This window comes from Stegodyphus dumicola, chromosome X1 (genome assembly GCF_044657685.1).
Source record: "Stegodyphus dumicola isolate Sdum_Otavi_A_Nest chromosome X1, ASM4465768v1".
Classification (NCBI taxonomy): domain Eukaryota; kingdom Metazoa; phylum Arthropoda; class Arachnida; order Araneae; family Eresidae; genus Stegodyphus; species Stegodyphus dumicola.
Window position 1 is genome coordinate 6,698,078 of NC_140780.1, and position 24,372 is coordinate 6,722,449.

General features: G+C 35.6%; 1 long non-coding RNA gene across 1 annotated transcript in view; it reads left to right on the top strand.

The window, feature by feature from the left end:
* LOC146993067 (uncharacterized) overlaps positions 1-22,750 on the top strand; it is a 57,386-nt gene extending 34,636 nt beyond the window's left edge. The window contains exon 2 of the long non-coding RNA XR_015038506.1: positions 22,453-22,750. This is a non-coding gene — a long non-coding RNA (uncharacterized LOC146993067). The remainder of the gene's footprint in view (positions 1-22,452) is intronic.
* The last annotated feature ends 1,622 nt before the right edge of the window (positions 22,751-24,372 follow it).

Consider the following 24,372-nt stretch of genomic DNA (forward strand, 5'->3'; position numbering starts at 1 on the left):
AAAAAAAGAGAGAAAGAAAAAAAGAGAAGGGCAACAATTGCTACTAGAAATTGGTGTTCAAGATAGGTCAAATGCGAAGACTGGCTAATACGAATCGCGTGATTGCTTTGGTGCAATTCCATACACCCAATATCTTTTACCTTCATAGAGGGAGCGGCAAATGAAAGCGGGACAAATGGTTAAAGTATTCTCGGCTTCGATAGAAATGACAATAAAATCGTCACAACCGTTTGAAAAAAGGCTCATTTGAAACACCATCGCTGAGAAGTGCTTGGGAAGTACTCACCTATTGCATTGATTTCGGTCTTTTTTCAAACGCGACGAGCACTTAGCCATATAAACTTTAGGATATACTCTAATTATTATGATTTACGTGTTTCACCCTAAGGCACTACACGGAAGGAAGGAAGGCTTTCGTGGAGGACTGCCTAAAGGAAACTGGCTCCTATCAACACGTAAGAACCACAAAAGCGCCCATGCAGACAGCCCGTTCGCGGGATTCGAACCTTCGAAATTTGGCTGTATGGGCGTTTTCATGGTTTTTCCATGTGTAACATGTATACGAGCCGATTCACTTAGAAAGTCCTCCACGATGGCATCCCTTCTTAGGCAGATAGATCTCGAGGCTTTGCCGTAATCACATAAAACTACAAAACTAAATTTTGTGTACTATATACAGTGTCTCACAAAAGTGATGGGACACTTGTGCTTTACAAAAGGAAACTGTAATAAAATAAATTAAAAAAGCATGTAAACATTTTTTGTGGGTGTGTTTTATACTTAAATTTACTGCTACAATCTCCCCCGCTCCTCTTTTTCCAGTTACTATCCGGAATATTCGGGAATTTCCGAGTATGCGGGTTAGTTAAGCTTTTACTGTTAAAGGATGACTGCATGAAACGATTTCCCGTCTTCTGATTTCAGAAATGTGCCTCTTTTTTACTTAAATTACTTTGATATATGTTAAGGAAAAACTGTTATGCAATGAAAATTTAGAAAATGTTCAGAATTTTGATTTAAGTTAAATTATTTAAATATTAATACGAGTGGAAAAATAAATTGTATTTATTATTAGGTGCCAAACGAATACAATTAATATGACTTATTATTATTTATTTTCTATATTTTCAACTGAAATATCATCATTAAATTTAGTAATATAGTTTAGTTCTGCATAGTTTTTTTTCTCTCATTGTAAACTAATTCTGTAAATTGAACTGTCATTTAAAATTAAAAAGAAAAAAGTTAATTGTTTTCCATTGTTGAGGTAATGTTTATTCTCTTAATAAATATTGCATTACTCATATTTTAAATTACAAGTCTAATTTTTCTTTTAAGGTTATGCAGTTGTGTATAATGTAATTAGACAGGTACTTATTTTTTCCTTAAAATGTGCTTGAAAAGTGCTTATAGTTGCTTATTTTTTTAACTAAAATGTGGCTATGAACCCTGTAAAACTTCAACGAATAATACTTAATGATGCATTTTACGTTCCCAATCTAAAAAGATAATTAATTTCAGTTAACTTGGTTGCGCACCGTAAATGTACATGCGCAAAAAAAAAAAATGGATGTCTACTTTAGAAACAACCATGCGTGTGTGTTAAAGACAAAAAATAAACTCATAGTCTCGCATGCAACAAAGCAAAATGGCTTGTATGTTGTGAAGTAACAGGATGTAACTGAGGTTTCAGATGTTGGAAAGGGTAATGCAAATGAATCAAACAGTAAACTGAAACTGTGGCATGAAAGGTGTGATTACTTAAATCTAGCTGACTTAAACGTAACGCTTTCTGAAAAGTTGGTGCAAGGGTCTAAAGATTCCAAAATGTAATAATGAAACGCTATTTTCCGAAACTTGTACTAAATGCAAACAAACAAGTTTATTATCTCCAATAACCTATGACGTCGCTGGAGCAATTCATTGTGATGTTACTATAGCAAGCAACGATCTTCATGTTGACTTTTAAAAAACATATTTTTTGTTTATATATTCCAATTCTTTTATTTTTCCTGTGTTTTCGTATTCGCTCATACACAAATCATACAGAATTAAACAACTTGGAGATTCTACTTATAACACAGTTGTCATATTTATGAGATTTAAAAATTCTGATATTGCTTCTTAAAGTCACGTTTAAACAGAACAGATGTATTTTTGGAAGCAATTATGTTCAGGAGGAACAACTGAATAATGCGTCTAAATATATTTTCAGTATGTTTCTCTTTTGCTGAAAAGTAATCTGCCTTTTGGGACATTGGATTTTAAGACGAATATGAATCTTTAAGCTGTCATTCTCTGTAGCATTTATACAAGATCTACTACAGTGTTAACTTTCAGCAGTTTTAAGTTCCTAAAATAGCTATGAAGATAAAAATATATTCTTAAAAAAAGAAAAAGGTATAGTTTTAAGACTTTGTTCTTTTACTTCTAATTTTTTAACTGACAAAAGTTCCTGTTTCGTATTTCCTTCAATGAAGCCTCCTGATTTCGAGACGAGTATAATTTAGAAAATTTCAGTATTGTTAAATGCGCACTTTATTGACAAAAGTGTCCAAGATTTGGATGTTAGGTTAAAATGCTTCTTATTTGTGAGAGTTGCACGAAGAGTAAAGTGATACGTTTTTACTTGTCTAGTTATTTTTTAAAATTTTAACATTTTATCTTCAATTTGTTGCGATTTTATCTTTTCCTCTGTGTGTGCGTATATGTTATCAGCATCTATAGAATGCCTGGGCATTGTACGTAGTGCCGGACGATTTTAAAGCTTAGATATTTTCAGTATGCTTCTCTTAAATTTGCTTTTGGGGATATTGGATTTTAAGACGAATATGAATCTTTAGGCTATCTTCAATTTGTTGCGATTTTATCTTTTCCTCTGTGTGTGCGTATATGTTATCAGCATCTATAGAATGCCTAGGCATTGTATGTAATACCGGACGATTTTAGACAACGTGGGAAATATGAGAATTATTACACACTGTCTCTAGGCATTGCATATAATATCTAGGCATTCTATAGAATAATAAATGCTGTAGAAAGTATGAAAAAAGGTTTACGATAAGTCTAATGTCGGTTTGAAAAATTAATTGAAAGAGTGCCATTAAAAAAACTGTTGTTCGAAATATGTAAAAATAAAGATGGTGGGATGATCTTGATATACCACAATCAGTTTGTATTTTCTATCTGGCTCGGCTCAGACTGGGAATCGATAAGATCTACCTGACAATAGAAATTGGAAACAGTGGTAAGTTTCACAATAATTCCCTTTTTAATCCCTTGGGTACGGATTTATTTGAGAAAATTTTTGCATGTGGAACGGATATAATTTTTGGTTGCGATTCATCAATAGCTATTTCACTTTAGGAGTATAAATGTAAAAAAATTTAGTATTTAGGTAATCCACTATATTTCTAATCTTTCTTATTCTTTTATCTTTATTTTCCTCTTCATTATCCGTAAAATGTAGAAAGCTTGAAATATCAAAAGCCTATCGCGTGCCATAGTGCTGGCAAAAATTGGAGTACTTATTGCATATCGTTTTGACCAATACATATGCATTTTTGGCTTCTTCATGTGCGACATCAAGATGCATAATGCAATATAAGCTTTCATTTAATCAGAACTTACAGGAAACCAGCTTTTTTTTTTTTTTACACAACCTTCTTTTTCTATCCCTTGTCTGGCATATCTATTCGTCTCTTCTACTATAGTGTCCCAAAAATCTTCATTCAAGACTTCTTTCAAAACATCTAAAGGCGTAGGATTACCACCACCTAGTCTACGCAGGCTCAAAGGATTAATTCCAGATATTTCAGTAAAACTTTTTATATCGGCAACATTTTCTTCTTCTTCCAAAATCCATTCCTCTGATACTGATTCACGAGAAGATTCACTATCACTGCTCGATAGACGTCTTGTGCGTCTTCGAAACCTTGATATTATATTACAATTGTCATCATTTTCTAGTTCAATATCGTCTTCATCACCTTCGCTTTGTATTTCATTGTAATTGTCAATTTCAGGATCACTAAACAATTCCTTAGATTACTCAAAGTCACTTTCGCTATCACTATCATAAAATATATTCCTTGTTTTTGACATAATGGGGCAGTGTATCGCAAATAATGTTCACCGAAATACTGAAATTGCCTCTTCTATTATGACTGATACAAGCTACAATGAAATGAATAGAATCGTGCATAACCTCAAATAACGTTTTAGACTTGTCATCCGCTCCTAGGGAAAACAAGTGAATGTCGTCTCTCAGACGTCAAATGTACCCAAGAGTTTAATTTTTAGTTTGACGTCTTAGACACGTCAACCGCTCCTAGGAGAAAAAAAGTGAATGACGTGTCTCAGACGTCAAATGTACCCAAGGGGTTAATACCTTTTTGTTTTTTCTGGCAGGGCTCGCAAAGGTGGTTGTACAGTTCAATATCATGTGCAACGTTTGTGTATTTGGTTGTAATTTCTTTCAACTTTTTGTCACCTCATCCGAGTCCGGTACTGGAATGAGTTTTGATCAAGTACCGGAAGTAACTCCGCGTTGGTGAATAAAACTCTATAGTGCTGACGCTTTCCTTAACACGATAAATAAATGCAATTTTGTTTTGTCCAAACAATCGCATTCTAGCGAATCAGCGGCAATCAGTAGTGGTTCCTTCTTAGTAGTAATTTTGGCCATTTTACATCGTTTGTTAACTTTTGGTAAGTAGTTTGATTCTTCGAAAGGAATCTGAGGTTAATCTTTGGATTATGGTAACTTGGCGATCTTTTGGCGAAAATTTGGCGACCAACTCTGCTACAGCAACTTGCTAGTTTTTGTTTGGACGCCATTTTGTTTTCACGAAGTAAAGGCATGGTTTTTTTTTTTTTACTCAATATTTCCAACATTTTTTTCCAACAATCTGCTAGCCGAATTACGCTTATGCTAGAACTTTTATGGAACAAAAGTGCATAATCATGACGAAGATTAGGTGCGAAATTGGGACAAAGTGCAGAATCGCCCACTGCTTGCCGCGTTTTTACGAATTGCACATACACGGTATCATCCATGTACACGTCGACCTATTTTCACTTAAAAAAAAAAATCTCAGAATTGCACAAAATGGCATTGCGCACACTCTTGACTATATCCATGTACACTGCTAAAGTCCTAGCTAGTAACCTTTATCGTTTTACCAAAATGTCGCCAAACTACCTGTTACCATATTCCAAAGATTAGCCAAATCTGAATATGTCTTTGATACTTTGCCGGTTTGTTATTTGGCATTATATAACGTGCCTAGGAAATGTACGAAATATGAATCGTTTCACATCGCAGGCTAGTTTTAGCATTATATACAATGCCTAGGATTTTGTAGAACAGAGTTTTCTTAAACTGTGGGTCGCAGCTCCCATGGGTGTCCCGGGACTTACAGCGGGGGGTGTCGCCAAAAATTTTAGCAGTTTTAATATTTTTTTGACTTATTATATTAATTTTACAATTACCAAATATTTTTACACAGTGTATCTGAAAATAGATAAAACTTAGACAATACAAACAAAGAAAAAACTAAAATGTTTCGACGCATCCTTTTTATAATATAAACGTTCATTTTCCTTGCTTTGCACGTGACGCTGTCATTTCGTCTGTTACGTATTTAAAATGCTCATGTTGTTTTATGTCTTAAAAGCATAAATTAAAGTTGATGACCTTAAACTCCAATAGTATATTACAGTAACAAGTGAAAAAAACTGAATGCTTCAGTTACGCGTGCGTGGGATTTGCGCAATGATCATGGAGGGCCAACAAAATTTTCTTAAATATTATGGTGTTCTTGGGGTCGCAAATAAAAAAAAAAAACCTCATTTTTAAAAAAGGATCTGAAATAAGTTTAAGAAGCCTTGCTATGGAATGCTGGATTTCAAACTTTGCCAGTAACATATATATGTAATTATTAATTTTCTATTTATGATTATCTCCTAGGAAAGGAAATGTAAAACTGTAGCAAATTAAAATTACAAAATATTAGAATTTAAAAGAACTGCTATTAAAAACTTGTAATAAACTTCTAAAACTAGTAATAGGATGCATTAAAATCGCACATTTTTAAGGAAGAAAAAGAATAGTACATACATAAAAATAAGGCAGAACAGTGCGTACATAAAATATCTGATGTGTACACCACATGACTTCCTTGTACGGAATATTAAATTATACTCATTTTTTCTTGCATTTCATTTACACTTATTGGATTGAATTAAATCTACTTCGCCGACAGCGCATAAACCGCAATAGAATAAATGCATTCTTTAAAATTCACTCTAGTATTTCTTTACCATAGCGACACTCTGGCGCTAGATTCACTTAACAGTATTATATTTCGTTCATATTATAACTCATAATGCATAAAACTTATATCATTTAAAGAATTATCTAATCGTTGTCACATGTTCTATTCAAATACTATAATAAAGCTAGAATGATGTATAAAAGAAATTAAGCAAACAAAACAAAAAAGAAACAGTTTTTTCACAGACGATTGAGTATTTCTCATTCAATTAATTCAGTTGTCACTTCGCGAGAAGGAAAAATACATAGAAACTCAAAATATCTATATTAAAAATTACGAAGTAAATCTTAAAAGCATATTTCCTCGAAAAATTTCCAGAAAGGATTAAGCATGATTTAAATAATAAATGAAGGCGTTATCTTTGTTGTTGCGAAGCTAAGTTTCTCTAGATTGGCAACAAATCCACTAGTATGCTGTTTCAAATGTAAACAATCAATGGCCGCCATAAAAAAGGCTTAGCGGCACTTAAACAACTTTAAAATTGTTGACAATTCTAAAAATATTGCATACAGATTTACTAAAGGCATAAAAACCTTAACCGGAATATAAAAGAACATAATTGAATCATTTTTAAAGCAAAGAATGTACAATTTACAAACATATAAGAGTAAAGAAACTGAGATCACTGAGCCGGGTAACAGAGTGGATATATATATAAATATATTTGTATATGTTTGGTGCGGCCGATTGCAACCAAAATATGAGGTGCACATCTACATGTTGTAGCAGTCCTACATACAAAATTTCAACGTTCTGAGGCTACTCGTTTTTGAATTATGCGAGATACGTACGTACATGCGTTCGTACAGACATCACCAAAAATTCTCTTCAGAATTAATTTTAAAGCAGTTTTATAATTTTTTTGGAGGAAACGAGTCTTTTAATCCGTTCTTACGTACAGATATCACGCAAAAACATCGTCAAATTGCATTCGATAGCGGTGAAAATGGATATTTTCGTTGAAATATGCTGCCTGAAACTTTTCGCGATTACAATACTTCCTTTTTACTTCGTACAAGGAAGTAAAAAGGAAATAAAGTAATGACCATTAGTCGGAAGAGGTCTCATTATCAAGGAGAATTAACCCTTTCCTCAAAAAATTGCGTCCATCAGTGGCCTAACGCCAAAGTCGCTGAACACTGGTAATTCGCTCCGAGGTTCGAATCCTGCGAACGGGCTGGCTTCATGAGCGTTTCCCTTAGAAAGTCTTCCACGAAGGGATCGCTCCCCTTAGGCAGATAATTCTTTGCCAGAATCACATACACCAACACTTCAAAAAATTTCAATAATTCGGGTTTTGCTGCGTTTCGTCTCCTTCGCATGTTTGAGTAAATTATTTTAATAGCAAAAATTCAATACACAGAATTAGTATTTAAATGAACAAATAATCATTTTCAACCATGAAGCGATCATAATAACGCGACCATACAAAAACATAATTATAAAAATTGTTGGGGAATTTAAAGTATCAATGCGTATAAGAGCAGTGTAGAAATATTATACAGTTTAAATTATTATGTAATTACAAGTCATAATTACATATACACAAAAATCTGGGCAAAATTATACAATCTTGATCCTAATTTACAATTTTAATTCTATAGCTGCTGTAGCGAAGCTTTTAATCGAAGCTGATGAAATCATACGCCATTTTTCACGCTTTTCTGTTTTTCATATTTACTGGTTTTCTTTTAGCCGACCTATATGATAATTTTTAACATATTTTGCTCAGTATATACCAGTAAACTAAAATTTAAACTTTTTGATGTCCAATACAGGTGTATTTTGTATTGGCTTGACATTTTTTGGGTGTAAGGCCGCCCAGATGATATAGCGGTGTTAGGGGAGACGACTACGATAGCAAAAGGCCCGGGTTCGAGTTTCTGGAGAAGGCACGGTTATAACTGTTCGTCCCTTCATAGGACGAAACTGTGGCCGCTTATTATGAGCCTCCACAATAAAATAATGGCCACCACTTCCGGTTTAGGAGTGGCCAATGTCGAAAAAAGACAAAATAGTGCTCGCCGGGCGAAACAAATTACGATGTAAATGATTATATAAGCGAATTGAAAAAGGCAACATTAGTTTTCACGAAGAGAATAAGTCGAAAAATTATTTGTTGCTGTTACTTATGCTCATTTGTCTGACAGTAACATCAGCCCAAGCCCACGAAATTCCTTTTGGCAAGGAGCGTAAGATGCACCTGTCGTTGGCAACAGCCTTAAGCGCCTTACAGGTGGCAGTGCGATTTGTCTGAGTTCCGCCCCCTCTATCTTCAAGCATCTATTATATAAGACTATGAAAAAGGAAGGAGAATTCTCAAACAATATCTTCAACAAAGTAGCCGCGATCCTATCCAACCCAGGATTAGACCTTATCCGTAGACCTTTCATGGCAATCAAAATTTCATTATAAACAGTCTTCGTCCCGCTGGTATCCGGAGATAATCCTGACAGCCGAAATCCCGACAAGCCAGAATCCCGACAGGGTCAAAATCCCGACAAGCCAAAATCCCGACAAGCCAGAATCCCGACAGGGTCAAAATCCCGACAAGCCAGAGTCCCGACAGGGTCAAAATCCCGACAAGCCAAAATCCCGACAGGGTCGAAATCCCGATTGTCCAATATCCCGACAGGGTCAAAATACCGACACGGGCGAAATCCCAATAAGGCCTAATGACCCCTTAACATACTTACACAGCTGCAACTAGTATATGCTTTGATGACTAGCAAATCTGAAAAAAATTACAAAAGATTATTCCAAGATTTAATTGATTTCGCTGAAGAAAATAATATTGAACTGAGGCCATCTAGAATCATCAGTGATCTAGAAAAGGCAGCTATAAATGCTCCGCGCACTCAAAATGCTGTCGAGGATTGACACAGAAGATGGGAGACCTTAATTGGACGGGCCATGTTGGCGTTTATAACATCATAGAAGGATTACAAAAAGAACAGGAGCATGTAGAATACCAAGTTGAATGCATTCTTCGCGAAGAACAACAACGAAAACGTAGAAAGGGTAGATGATGACAGAGAAAGGAGAATTATGATTGTTATGGACGATCGTGATAATCGACCTGTGATGGAATATCTTCGTGCTATCGCTCACAATGTGTCTCTGTAAATATGTCGTTTGCATGTGTAAGTGATGTTTTCTTTTTCTTAATAAAAAGAATTTTATAAATTTTCATTTCAAATTTTAACGGTCATTTCAATTTGTTAAAAATTATTTTAAGTAATGACATAATTTTTATGATTTTTTGATTTAAACTTTTAATTAGTAATATGTAATAGTTAGTTAAAAATTGTATATTTATTAAGCTAAACTGAGTGTTTGTATTTAGATATTAACTTGTCGGGATTTCGACCCTGTCGGGATTCTGGACACTCGGGATTCTGACCCTGTCGGGATTTCGACCGTTTTGGGACTTTGGGTTGTCGGGATTTCGGCCCTGTCGGGGTTTTGGACAGTCGAGATTCCGACTGTCGGGATTCTGGCTTGTCGGAATTTCGGCTGTCGGGATTATGACCCAGACCCCGTCCCGCTACATAATAATTTCTTCATTTATATCCTCATTAAAATCTTTAAGACATAAAATATCTTCGATAATTTGTAATTGTCCCCAATGGACGCCGTCGGAGCCTTTACTTTCTCTCTCAATAATTATTTTCTGTTCATTTTAGCGGGGTAACTCTAAAGAATCCATTATAATAATTCCCATTTCTCAAAATCAGAATTTTTACGTTCTTTCCTCATACGCTTGATAAGTATTTTATAGTTTGCTGGGTTTCTTCTTTTATATTCGATTTTACGCTGAATATCAATCCTTTTGTGTCCGTTTATGTGCCGCGCCAAGGAGTTCTTTCCGTCCACGCTTTCTTCCGCACACTCAGCGTTTTCCACATTTGTGACATAATATGGTTCACAATACGTGAAGCCATTTTATCACGGCCACAACACATATAAATTGCGTCAATTAACATGGTTTGCAGATGTATGAAGTTCGTTTTGAGCTAACTAGACCAGCTTTTCTCAACCTTTCGAGTAATGTCATCTGAACAAAGAATTGAAAAAATTTAGTACAACCATTACATTTTTTAAATTCTGAATAGAAGTATTATGAAAAATATATTTTGTCTTTTGCATAACGTATTGGCTATTTGTGTTTAATATACACACATGAAAATATTGTTACGAAATGTTAAGGCGCGGTAAGGTAGCTTCCCAGCAAAGCAGTTTTAGGGTTGCCATAAAATGGCAAGGGAAGGTAGGGTTGCCACATTTGGCGACATACCATGGACGGATGGAGAACCTTCTGGAACGAATTCTTACCAGTTTAGCCCAGAATGTTCCCGCACACAAGCCGAAAGCTATATAAACCCTGCTGGTCCGCAGTGAGGGAGTGTGTCTCAGAAAGTGTGCCTCGTGTAGCGAGCCGTGCGGAGTCGATCGAGTTGACAGCCGGGCAACGAGTGCCGAGTGGGTCGTCGAGTGCACCGAAGGAGTCTCTTAGTGTATCGCGGTTAGTGCATCGTCGAGAGAGCGTGCTGAGCTCCGGGAACGACTGAACCGAAGAGTCGGGAGCTGTGCTCGTGTGTCGTCCAGTGCATCGCGAGTTGTAGCGTGGAGAGTCTTGAGAGTACGTGGAGTTCTGAGAACGACCAAGCAGAGTCAGGAGCTGCACTCTGGTGCTTTGCAGGAAGCTGTCTCCATCGTTATTGCCTGAAATTGTGAAGGCTGTGTTGCTGATAGTTCCAGCGTGTTTATAGTAGTTCATCGAGGACTGTAAAACGTGGAGCTGTCCTGACAATACTGACTAATAAAGTGTGTTTCGATACTTCATCAAGTGTCGTCGTTATTCACTCCAAATCTACGAACCCCGTACGAACCTGAAGGAAGGATATAACGTAACAACTGGTGTCAGAAGAAAAACGTAACAATATCAAAATTTATGTTATACTTTAATTCTAAAATTTAGTGCGAAATTTGGGCCAGTTTGGGAGAGGTCAATTTCTTTGTCTAGTCTTATATCACTTAGTTTTAATGGTAAATTAGGATTTACTTTTAATTTTATTCTGTATTTGTTTTTCAAATATAACATGGAAGAAAATCTTTGTTTACACAAATAGGTTGTGCGAATAAATTCATATAGCTTTATTTGAAATGCCTTTAAATTATGTTTTACGGTTGCGGCAAATGTGAACAAGGGTGTTATTTTTGAAATCTTCAGTTAGGAAATTTTTACCGGGTGTTCTTTTTATTCACGAGATATTTTAATTTATAGTTAAAAGTACTTTATATGCGTACCACTTAATTTTTGCTTTGCGTACCAGCGGTTGAGAATCGCTACTTTAACGAATACAGAGGCTGTTCACACATTTTTTAGACGATGTATATTGTATTCACAAAACTAAATTACATGTAATTCTTGTGTTTTAAATGTTCTATTTGAATCTCCCTTATTCTGAACTGTCTTTCGACACCGCAATTTCCAGGATAATAATGCTTTTTGAAGTGGCAGAAGAGGTATTCTATCCCATTCCTACCGAACAGCTTTCCAGAGTCCTGTTAAGGTTTTGGGACAACGTTTCGATAATGCAGTTTTTAAAAGTCCGAAAGCACAAAAATCCATAGGTGACACATCGGGAGATTTAGTAGGTATATCAGTGAAGGGTATGGCCTTGATACCAGTTTTTTGTTCCATTTCTTTTAGAAAATTTACAGTGGATTTTGATGTGTGACTGCTAGCTATGTCCTGATGGAGTCTCACAGATTGATGGCAGTGTGGATAAAGCGATGGTATTTCATTCAAAAAAATTGGCGATAAAATATGTTCCTGAGAGTATTTGAAGTTAATCTTGACATTTTTTTTTGCACTCTCTTTATTTTTAACTTGCTATTATAAGAAAAACCAGCAACAATCATGAATCCCTTAGAAAACCTTTCTTTCGATTCTTTGAACCATATACTTAATTTTTTTTCTCCCCTTTTATGATAAAAAATGGCTCTTCTTTTTGTTACAATCATTTAAATACACCCATGCTTCATCTATTGTGACAATTGTTTTTCATTTTCTTTGGATAAGTGTTTCTCATATAGAATTCTGAAGCGTGTCCTGCGTTGAGCGATATGCTTTGGAAGAAGACGAGGCACATTGCGTTTTTTCGCTTTCTAAGATTAAATCAACGTTTATCATTTTGTTTACAGTGGACAACGAGCATTTTAATGATTTTGCAACTGTCCTTTGACTAGGGGATTTTTCTTTTAACATTAAACAACGTATCTTTGCAATAGTCGAAGATGTCCGTTTTTTCCTTGGATACTTGTTTGGAATTTTTGTCCCACTTGAGACTCCAATTTGACGTTTGTTTTCTTTCTTGTTGATGATATTACCTATCGACGCTTTAGATATCACAAAACCATGACTCTCACATCGTTTATGGATAACGGAGTATGCATATTTCTCTTCGGAAAGAGCGTCAATGTAGCCTTCGAACCACTGCTTTGTTAAATTCGCCATTTTGAATAAAAGCAAAACTTTCAAGCCACAGACGATAATCTTGACTTCTAAAAACATAGTACAAGTGCAATTACTTCTTTTGCTCCAAACGATTTTTTATTACCGCTTACCAAAATCGTCTAAAAAATGTGCGAACAGCCTCTGTATTATGCATTGAAAACGTGTTTCAGAAGAATGCATCTTTGTCTAATTTTTTGCATTTTTTGTAAATGCGAGTTTTCGTCTGGAAGGATTATTCGACTTATTTGGATCGTCTTCTTTCAAAATTCCACACATTTTTAAGATGTTTGAACAGTCTTTATTATGTTAACGGTACACGCGCTGTTCTTACTACACGTGCAAGAAAACACACAGAATTTCATAAATTCACATTTTCATAACTATAAAAACATTGCTAATTCGTACAGAAGATATAAATTATACATTATTTAAACCATAAAATTTAGATCCTTTTAGTGTACAATAACTGCAAATATTTTTTAATGCGAAACATGCAAATTTTGCAGACCATATACTGTGTTCATACACATTTAATAAAATAACATTTTTTTCAGGTATGTTCTTAAACATCTGATGGAATATTTACATGATGACCTTTCTTTGCGCTGTTGAGCGACGCACTTTTATAATATAGAATATAATGAAATCAATACCTGGAGCACTAAGACAGTAAAATGCCGTCGAATATAAGGTCAGTCTACTGTCAAATTTCTCCGGGCGTTTTACACTTTTCCTGCTTAAACACTTATAAAATATAATTTATTTCATATTCTTTTCGGATTTCCTTTATTATAATACACTGAAAAGCTTTCCCATGTCCTCCACTTCCCTGCGTGCAAAATTTAATTTGCGTGCAATATTCTTCCAGTCTGTCTGCACTCTCCGTACTTCTAGTCTCTCTGCACTCTCGGTACTTCTAGTGTGTCTGCACTCTTGGTACTTCCAGTGTGTTTGCACACTCAGTGCTTCTATTCTGTCCGCGCTCTGTGTACTTCTAGTGTGTCTGCTCTCTGGGTACTTCTAGTGTGTCTGCACTCTTGGTACTTAAAAAGACTAGAATTACTCTTGGTACTTCTAGTGCGTCTGCACTCTCGGTACTTCTAATCTCTCTGCACTCTGGGTACTATTAGTGTGTCTAGTACTTAAGTAGTACTCTCGGTACTTCTAGTGCGTCTGCACTCTCGGCACTTTTAGTCTCTCTGCGCTCTGGGTACTATTAGTGTGTCTAGTAATTATGTAGTACTTAAGTGCACTCTCGGTACTAGTAGTGTGTCTACTCTCGGTACTTCTAGTGTTTCTGCACTCTCGGTACTTGTAGTCTGCACTCTCGGTACTTCCAGTCTGTCCGCACTTTTGGTACTTCTAGTCTCTCTACACTTTAGGTACTTCTAGTGTGTCTTCACTCTTGGTACTTAAGTAGACTAGTGGGGTTTTACGGAGATTTGGCCTACGGTTACTCGTAGGCCAATTCTCCGTAAAAACCACAAACTTTCATAGAATAAAAAACTTTTATGGGTTCCTACGGGTCATTTTTCAATAATGTACTCACGTATTTGAATTAGTGTTGTCTTAAGGGTTATCTAGATCATGGTGGACGTGGTGCTATACTAATTAACCGTATGGTAGAGGCATAGTGCCCACGCCCCCCTATCCTTATCCTTAGCAGGGAAATCTTCACATCACTTTTTTCTGCAAAATCAAACAACACTTTCATCAAGCAACACTATTTTCTGCAGATGGTGGTGCTATAAGTTTGGTTTAGGTTTGGTTTATTTAAGTACGGCAAAGCCCACTAGGGCTATCTGCCAAAGGAGAGGGATGCCTTCGTGGAGGACTTTCTAAGGGAAACTGGCTCGTATATACGTTACACATGGGGAAAAGCACGAAAACGCCCATGCAGCCAGCCCGTTCGCGGGATCCGAACCTCGGACCGAACTACCAGTGTTCAGCGACTTTAGCTATAAGTTTGTCCTCTTCTCCAATATTTAGAATATCATAGCGGTTCAACTGCTGTAATGAACAATTTGTTTTTCCTTCGCTGATTTTGCTTATTACACTTCATTTATTGTTAAGTTTAGGATTGTGTATCCATAGATCGCCAATAGATGGCGGTAGTGTTTGTTTGTAAAAAGAAACTGTGATGTCAATTATGTATATGTATCAGTTCGTCTTTGGTTTTCGTGAATAAATGTTGTGTGGAAGAACGCTCCTCTGTTTATTACTTTAACTGCGATCCAGTCTATTTATTAGAGATTTACACATATTTTGTTTATTTATTGAAGAAGGATATTTGTCATTTGTTAAATCAAAGCTGTTATGCTTATTTTTTACAGATTCAGACAAAATGTCGTAAAACGTTTTCTAGGTAACTCATCACTCATTTCCTTTCAGGAAAATTAAAAATGTAAAATATGTTAAAGTAGCCCTAGTGGGCCAAGGCTTGCAGTGCACGAAATCTGCTTTCTTGACCGTGGGTCCCGGGTTGTGTGTGAGCATATGGACAAGTGGTCAGCTTGTCGCAGGACCCCCGGTGCTTAGCCCCAAGCGAACTTGGTACTCATTTTATCGAGCCACTCAAGGAATAAAAGGGTGAGTCAACCTTGCCCAGCCCGGATATGGAACGCCGGACATGTGGTGCAGCTGCGCTAGCCACTGCGAAATAGAAACTAAAATAGAAACAGGACAGGACTGTGGGAAGCACCAACACATTGCCATTGGCAGAACTGGTGTCGCTCCTTCACACTAACCTTCTTGAGATGAACACCTCCACAGGGCGTACTTACGCCACGCATCACTGTTAATTGAAACGTTAATCATTAGGGCATAGAGAACTTGTGGTACGGGAGATACAGTTGCTGATGACAATGACATTACAAATACAATACCATACATTACAGCCGATGGTGAAATTATAAATATAAATATATGTACACAAATAAACACAAATAAAAAAAAGAATTGAATGGAAAAACATTAAACATTATTATCTTGGCTAAGTTATTGTGATGTTATTGGGACAGTGTAGCAGTACATAGATGGTTCACAGTTCATTGACATTTCATGAATTGGGTCAGAGTTCATACATACAGTAGAGTTCATCAGTTCCAGTTATGCCATTTTTAATGTGCATAACTGTGATTGTATTGTCTAAGTGCTAAATCTGTACTGACATTGATACACTAAGATAAACTATTGCAATGACTATAAAGGCACCCCCATTGGAAAACTGGCGTTCGTACCAGAGAAGAAAAAGCACTTAAAACAGTTATGGAGCACACAGTTTCAAACCGTGACGGTAGAGGGTGTCAATTATGTTTTTGATACTAATGTGGATTTTCCTGTGCTTTATCAAGAAGCGTTTGAAGTCTGTTCCTGGTGCTGTGGGATGGCGGATATGATAGTCTTGTTATTGGGCATTGAAATAAATAGTGGTCTGGATCACCCGGATTGCCACAAACGCATATTTCAGACTCTGAAAGGTTTTCGTTCATAGAAGTTCTTTGGGTACTGTCCATGATCAGAGATATATTGAGAGAGATAATAATTATAAACGGTGCGCTCAGTATCGACGCATGGGACAAGTGAATGCGTCCTTCTGCCTTGCGGTCCTTGATCCCATTGTCTCTGCCACTCTTCTTTGGCCGTCACTTTTAGAGCAAACTTCAGTGTGGAGCGTGGCCATGGAAGTGGATGGTAGTGCCTGACTGTTCGAGAGCTGCCTGCTTTGCTTTGACCTGCCGGCGCAATTGCTTTGACCTTTCGTCCATGTTTCGTCCATTCGTTTGGCTGGAATTGATAATTGTTTGTATTTGAAGGGCTATTGGTGAATTTGTGCAGGGATTTTTAATAGCATAGATTGATGACTGGCTGTCCCTGACGATATGGACTGTATCCGTTGGTAGTTGGTGGAGCTCTTGCATACTGTAGAGGATTGCTGTCAGTTCAGCTTGGTGCACGCTGTTTAGATATGTAAGGTGCCCTTGCCATTCTGTGTGTGAGCTAAGGTTATATTGGATGGTTGCAGCGCTGCCAACCTTTTGTTCGATTTTTGAGCCGTCAGTGAAAGCCGTGTATTCCGTTGTGGGTGGTGATTTGTCGAAAATGCAGTGCAGGTTTTGAAGATTCAAAGCAAAGTACTTTTTAGGCTGATCTTCGTAGTCTGTTGGGTGGAATGTGGTGTCATTAAAGTTAGTTGTTTTCTTGAGTTGCATGACTATTGAGGAGATTGCGTCCATTTGTGCTTGGATTGGGAGCGGGAGCACACATGCCAGTGTCTGTAGGGCGTTGTTAGAGGTAGTTGAGAATGCTCTGGCGATATTTATAAGGAAAGGTCTTTGTATGGCGTTTAGAGCTCGCAACTTTCTGGTGGTTGCTCAATATTGTGGTATTGCTCAAATAGCGGCTACATATATGATGATCTTGTTCACCACGGTTGTAAGTAGTATTTTCATAATTCGGTGGTTCAAGACCCATGAGTAACAACGCATTGTCTTCAGAGCTTGTGCTATTTTCATAGTGGTGAGTTTTTTTTTGTTGTGTAAGTGCTGAAGCCAGTGAGGTGGTGAGCTATTCAATGGTGAGGCCGAGGTAGTTAATCGTTTCTACGCATCGGATCCTGTGGTTGTCTATTTTAAATGTGGGATATCGAGTAATAGTTCGACGTGGTTTGTGGACAATCAGTGCCTGCGAATTTTGGTGTGAGATCTGTAGTTTTATTCTTTTGCATAGAGCGTTGAAAATTTGAAGGGTACTATTGCAGTTTTCCTGGAGTTGTTCTCTGGAGCGGCAGTTGATGATGAAAGCAACATCGTCTGCAAATGCTACGATTTGTGTGTGAGCAGGCCAGTGATGGTCGATAATATGGTTAAAAGTGAAATTTCAAAGGCCCGCGCTCATACACGATCCCTGTGGACATCCTCTTGCTTGTTGCTTTGTGATGAACGATTTGATGCTTTAACTAAAATAGAAACAAACTGCTTCTGTTTTAGACTTGTTTCAATTACCTCGAAGCTAGACTCCAACTGGCGCAAATAAGGAGGGATAGGAACTGGAAAGTCTTGGTAAAGGGCCTTTAATGAAATGGAGTTTAGTTATGCATCTAAGGAAAGTGAAAAAGCATACTAAATTAGAATAGCTAGGTTTACCAGAGTTCGGGCTTTTAAAGCATCATCTTGCTTTGAAGTTAAGCAGGAGCCAAACGGATTATCGCGTTACATAACTCGCTCTACGTTGCCCAGCTACAGCACTACGTTACAAAAAACTCGCACTACGATACACCACTCTAACGGCGCGTAACAAACTCGCTATGTTACACCGCTCTAACACTGCAAACAAAGCAAACTCGTACTACGTTACAACATTCTAACACTACGCTACCCCGCTCTAACGCCAGAAAACAAACTCGCACTACGTTACACCGCTCTAACGCGAGGGCAAACTCGCACTACGTTACACTGCTCTAACGCCACCAAACATAAACTCGCACTACGTTACACCGCTCGAACGCCAGGAAGCATAAACTCGCACTACGTTACACCGCTCGAACGCCAGGAAACATACTCGCACTACGTTACACTGCTCGAACGCCAGGATACATGAACTCGCACTACGTTACACCGCTCTAACGCCAGGATACTCGCACTACGTTACACTACTTTACCGCACTGTAACCTTCCTTACTCAACCTCGCACTACGTTTCAAAAACTCGCAGTCCTATATCTGCAGTATATCGTTACATTATTTCCCACCTAATCTAAAGTGTAGTGATGAATTATTGCCAACCATCTTTTTAGGTTAGGTACCATTGTGGAGTCAGGATTTTTTTGAATGCCCTCGCCAGGACTCGAACCTGGACTTCTCGAATACGCGGCCAGTGTGCTATCGTTACGCCAATAAGCCATGCCGGAAGAAGGAACAAAATATAAGATCGTTATCCTGATCGCTGAGATTTGGTGTCCTCGTCATTTAATAATTAAAGCAGAAAAATCTGAGCTTCTCGTCTCCTGAGTTTATTTCCCGTTGTGTATCACAAGGAGAATGTTTTAAGTCATTCCATACTTATTTTTAATCATCCAGAAGGAACTTTTCTTAGAATCAACATTCTATATTATCAGCTCAGTTTTATACACAAAGTTTTAGACGAATTTTTAACTGAAGATTCGAGAATTTTCTATGATGTTCGAATCCAGGCGAACAGGCTGGCTGCATGGGGCGTTTTCGTGGTTTCTGCCATGTGTAAAGTGTATACGAGCTAGTTCTCCTTCGAAAGTCCGCCACGAAGGAATCCCTCCCTTTAGGCAGATAACGCTTAGTGTGCTTTGCCATTATAAAACTATATACCAAACCTAACTAAAGTGTCAGTTTTACAGTTCCATTATTAAGTATTCATATGCGGTTCAATATAAAATATTAAACATGTATCCTAAAAAGACACACAGAAATATTAGATTTTATATTACGCCCGAAGGAGGTTTTTTTTTTTTTTATTTCATTTACATATATGTTTCGAGGGCATTTGTGCTAATGTCCCTTTGCCCAAATAACAAATGAAATTCTCAGATTACGTACCTATTTCTACAACGTAGAATTTGATACAGTTACATGCCAAACGATGTCACTTATTTCTAAAAGATAAAATATGTTATAGGAAAGAGCGTAAAATATCATTTATATTGTCTGAATTAATGAAGTTCTAAATGCTTAACAATTTAAATCCGAGCTTAATTTTAGATTTATATCTATTTTTAGTTCTTTCAAATATTAAAGATTATTTTTTGGTAAAGTACATTATATTTTAAATTTATCACTGTTTTTACCTCCTTGTACGAAGTAAAAAGGAAGTATTGTAATCGCAAAAAGTTTCAGGCATCATATTTTGACGAAAATACCCATCATGAACGCTATCGAATGCAATTTAAGGATGTTTTTGCGTTACATCTGTAAGTAGGGAACCGAATAAGAGACGCTTTTCCTCCAGAAAACTATAAAACTGAATTAAAATTAATTCTGAAGAGAATTTTTCGTGGCGTCTGTACGTACGTATATCGCATAACTCAAAAGCGAATAGCCTCACAACGTTGAAATTTTGTATATAGGACTGCTGTAACATGAAGATGTGCACCTCGTATTTTGGTTGCAATCGGCCGCACCAAACGTATATAAATATATTTCTATATATATCCACTTTGTTACCCGGCTCAGTGATCTCAGTTTCTTTACTCTTATATGTTTGTAAATTGAACATTTTTTGCTTTCAAAATGATTGTATTATGTTGTTTTTATCTTCCGGTTAAGGTTTTTATGCCTTTACTAAATCTGCATGCAATATTTTTAGAGTTATCAACAATTTAAAAGCTGTTTAAGTGCGGCTAAGCCTAACTATTTTTATGATGGCGGCCATGTTTATTTACATTTGAAACGGATAACGGATTTGTTGCCAATAAAGAGAGACTAAGCTTCGCAACAACAAAGATAACGCCTTCTTTTATTTTGCGAATTAAATCATGCTTAATCCATTCCGGAATTTGTTCGAGGAAATGACGGTTTAAAACTTACTTCGTAATTTTTAATATAGATATTTTGAGGTTTTACGTATTTTTTCCTTGTCGGGAAGTGAGAACTGAATTAATTGAATGTAAAATACTGAATCTTCCGTGAAAAACGTTTCCTTTTTCTTATTTGCTTAATTTCTTTTATCATCGTTTTAGATTTATTACAGTATTTGAATAGAATATGTGGCAACGATTAGATAATTCTTCAAATGATATAAATTGTGTGCATTCTGAGTTATATAATATGAACGAAATGTAACGCTGTTAAGTGAACTTGGTGTCAGAGTGTAGCTATGGTAAACAAAGATGGTGAATTTTAAAGAGCGCATTTATTCTACTGTGCAAGGAAGTAGATTTAATTCAGTCCAATAAGTTTAAATGAAATACAAGAAGGAATGCATATAATTTAATATTCCGTACAAGGAAGTCTTGTGGTGTATACATCAGATTCTTTTACACAATTAAGGAAGTGATTTCAAATTGGCAGCTCGCGGCCCGCATGGAGCTCTTTAAGAAATTTTATTATTTATATATTTCTGGCAAATTAGTACGACATAACTTGTTATTGGAAGAATTTTTAAGATCTTAATGATTCTGAGCTTTATTTTACATTACTTTCATTGACGAAAACGAGTAACGTCCTAAAAAATCTATAAATGGAGAAAATTAATTTATCTTTGATATAGTAAATTTTTTTGTATACATTCAAGAAACATTTACTAAATAAATAAAAAATTAAGGTTCTTATCATTTAATCTCAAATTTTGTACCACTTGCAAAGTTTTCATAGGTTGTTCATTTTTAATGTAAGTTAAAAGTATTATTTGAAGTTAAAATTACATTAAATTTATTTAGTGATTAATCCAGTTTATTAGAAAAATTGGAAATAAATATCAGTCTAAGAATTCATATTTAGCTATCAATAGGTTTCAATAACAAAGTGTATGTAATTTTTGCTGATTTCAACTTTCTTTAGATTTTTGAGAGAAAGTAGATGGAATTAGATTTTTGAGCTTTGTATCATTACTATTACTGTATGCTTTAATAAATATTGAGTAAAAGAAATAAAATTTAGTTAAAGAATATTTTGTTAAAATCTCGGCCTCAATTTGAGTTTGAAACCATTGCAGTAAGCAATTAAGGAAAGTTATGTCGACGTAAAACCAAATACTACTAAATTTGACACAAAAAGCAACCCCTCCCGAAAAAAAAAGTTTGAACGTTTCATATTTTATATTACGCCCAAAGAGGACGTTGCTTTCTTTTATTTACACACACGTTTCGAGAGTATTTGGGATAAATGTATTTAAAAATAGCATAGCTTGTTTAGAATTTCCGATAGACAGTTTCCGGTGCAGTAGCTAAAAATGTCCCCCCCTCTCGTACAGTGTTTTTATTGCTCGGTTTGCAATCGTTGAGTTCGTTGACAAAAAATTCGTTCAAGTTTAATAAATGTGAAATTGATAAAACAAAATTTCTAATTCCAAATTCCCACATATTCGGGTGGATGACAATGTTATTCAAAATTTGATAGATCTAGGTACCGTTGTTTTTTCACACTGTGAGAAATATGCATATATTCATGGATTTTATTTATTATTGAATTTTTTAATATAATAACAAGGCGATAATATTTGGTGGCAACAATTTCTAAAGTGATTCACCGCATTTAATGATTCGACGCAAAATGCTTTGAGAAGAATAGCCCTTCTATGTTAATGCTTATATATAAACATGCAAAAACTTACATATTTTATACAGAAAATATAAGAGAAAGCAATGTTTGTTATACTTAGCATGAATAACAAATAATTTGTATACTTTTTTATACATTAATGTATGCTATATATTGCATAGTTATGTGACTGAAACTTAAATAAATGGCTCAGAAAACGCCACATATATTCCTCTACTATCATTTAATTTGTATTAGATGTCTTTAAAATATTAAATAAAACTCTGATTACTTATCGCAGCAAGATTTAAAAAGAAAAAAATCTTTCTATTAATTTAAGAAGGATCATTTAATTTCTTTTCTAGACAGAAGATGTCGCCACTCTGCTATAAGACGAACAAGACTTGAATTTAACACGTGAGGAAAATTGGATTCGTTGCCCATTGTATTCGAAATTTAAAAAATACCTATGGGATCTTTTTTATTATTATTCTGATTATAAAAATTGAATGAAAAATGAAAAGTATGCCATGTTTGTATAATTTAAAAAACATTAAATAAACTATGAAACTGTTTGTAAACAAAATATTGATGCTGATACACATAACAAAACTAGAAATGTAATGTTATTTAAAAAAATAAAAAATCAGTCATATTCAGGTATCAATAATTCTCACAGGCGTGCTAGCTTTTCAAAAAGTCTGTTTTCTTGTACAGAGCTCCGATTCAATACAAGTAATTTATAAAAAGTCTGTAAATCACTTGCTACGGTTATGAAAGGATATGCCACATTAGTGTAATGATTTTTAAACACAATATCACGACTGATATCATCGTGGGAAAAATCTCTCTTTCCTAACTTTTCTTTTGTTATTTATATTCTTATATAATTTAATGGCCTAATAAAAAATTTGAAAGTAATTTTTTTCTTATAAACGCCCCTCATATTCATGCTGATTCAGAGTTACATATGTATTTTTTTTTTTTTTTTAAGTCTAATAAGTTCTGATTCAATGCAATAATTTATGGAGACTTATAACACTTTCTCTAAACTGCTTGCAAATATCAAGCTCTATATAATTATGTATTATTGTTATAATTTTTAAACGTGTTGTACAAATTAGTTGACTTTTCAAGATGAACAAACCAACTCCCGTTCAAACAAACCAACTCCCGTATTAAATAAATACGAAGGTGTATTTATTCCTTTACTCAAGTAATAAGGCGATGCCAAACTGGCAATTTTAGTTAGGCCAAATATTTTCGTGAATAGAAGGGATCAAGAACCAATGCGAGCACCAAAGAACTGATTCTGATTAAGCATTTTCGCTAATTCAATTTTGAGTGAAAAGCAATTTATACAGTAAAATTGATAAATTACTTGAGTAATTGTGTCCCGATATATATGTATGTATATATATACCCACTATGTTACCCGGCTTGGTGGGCACAGTTATTTTTTATTCTTATATTTTAGTAAATTATGCACTTTCTTGAAATTATGCACTTGAAATGTGATTGAATTACGTCGTTCTTATGTTCGGTTATGGTTTTTATGTATGTCGTTAATCTGCATGCAACAGCTGTAGAATTGCCAACCATTTAAAAATTGTTTAAGTGCTACTCAGCCTACTGAAGCCGCTATTTATTTACCTTTGAAATTCTTAGTAGAATAGTATATTAAGTCGGTTTCTGCACTTTCACTGCCTTTTTACCTAGTGGGAAACATTTGGTGCATGGAAAAATCTGCCTTCTTGCCCGCAGGCCGAATTGCTTGTTTTTTCATAGAAAGTCTAATTTTAACTGTAAAAATTTGGTTTTTTTTTTAACAACTATTTGGTATTTTATGTTTTTATATTATTTTACAATTTTTAATGAAGATTTTTTCCGTTTTTATTCATTTTTGCTTTGCCGCGATGCGAGAACTGAATTGATTGAATGAGAAATATATCTCTAATGAAATTCGACAAAATGTGTTTAAATGAAATGCAGCAAAAATTTCTGTAATTTAATGGGCCGTACAAGAATGCCATTAGTGTCCACATCAATTTTTTTTTTTTTTTTTTTGATTTGCCCTTGGTATAAGATATTTGCAAGCAAAATAAATCAAGCAAAAGACCTAATAACTAACAAGTGAACTGTTTGGTCCCTAACCTGTACAATCATTAGGATTTTTTGATGCTGGAGTACCTGAAAAATATACGATGCCGCCGCCGGGACTCGAATCCTGACTCTCTCGAATACGTGGGGATTATGCTTCCGCGAAGGCAGGCAGTAAGGACAGA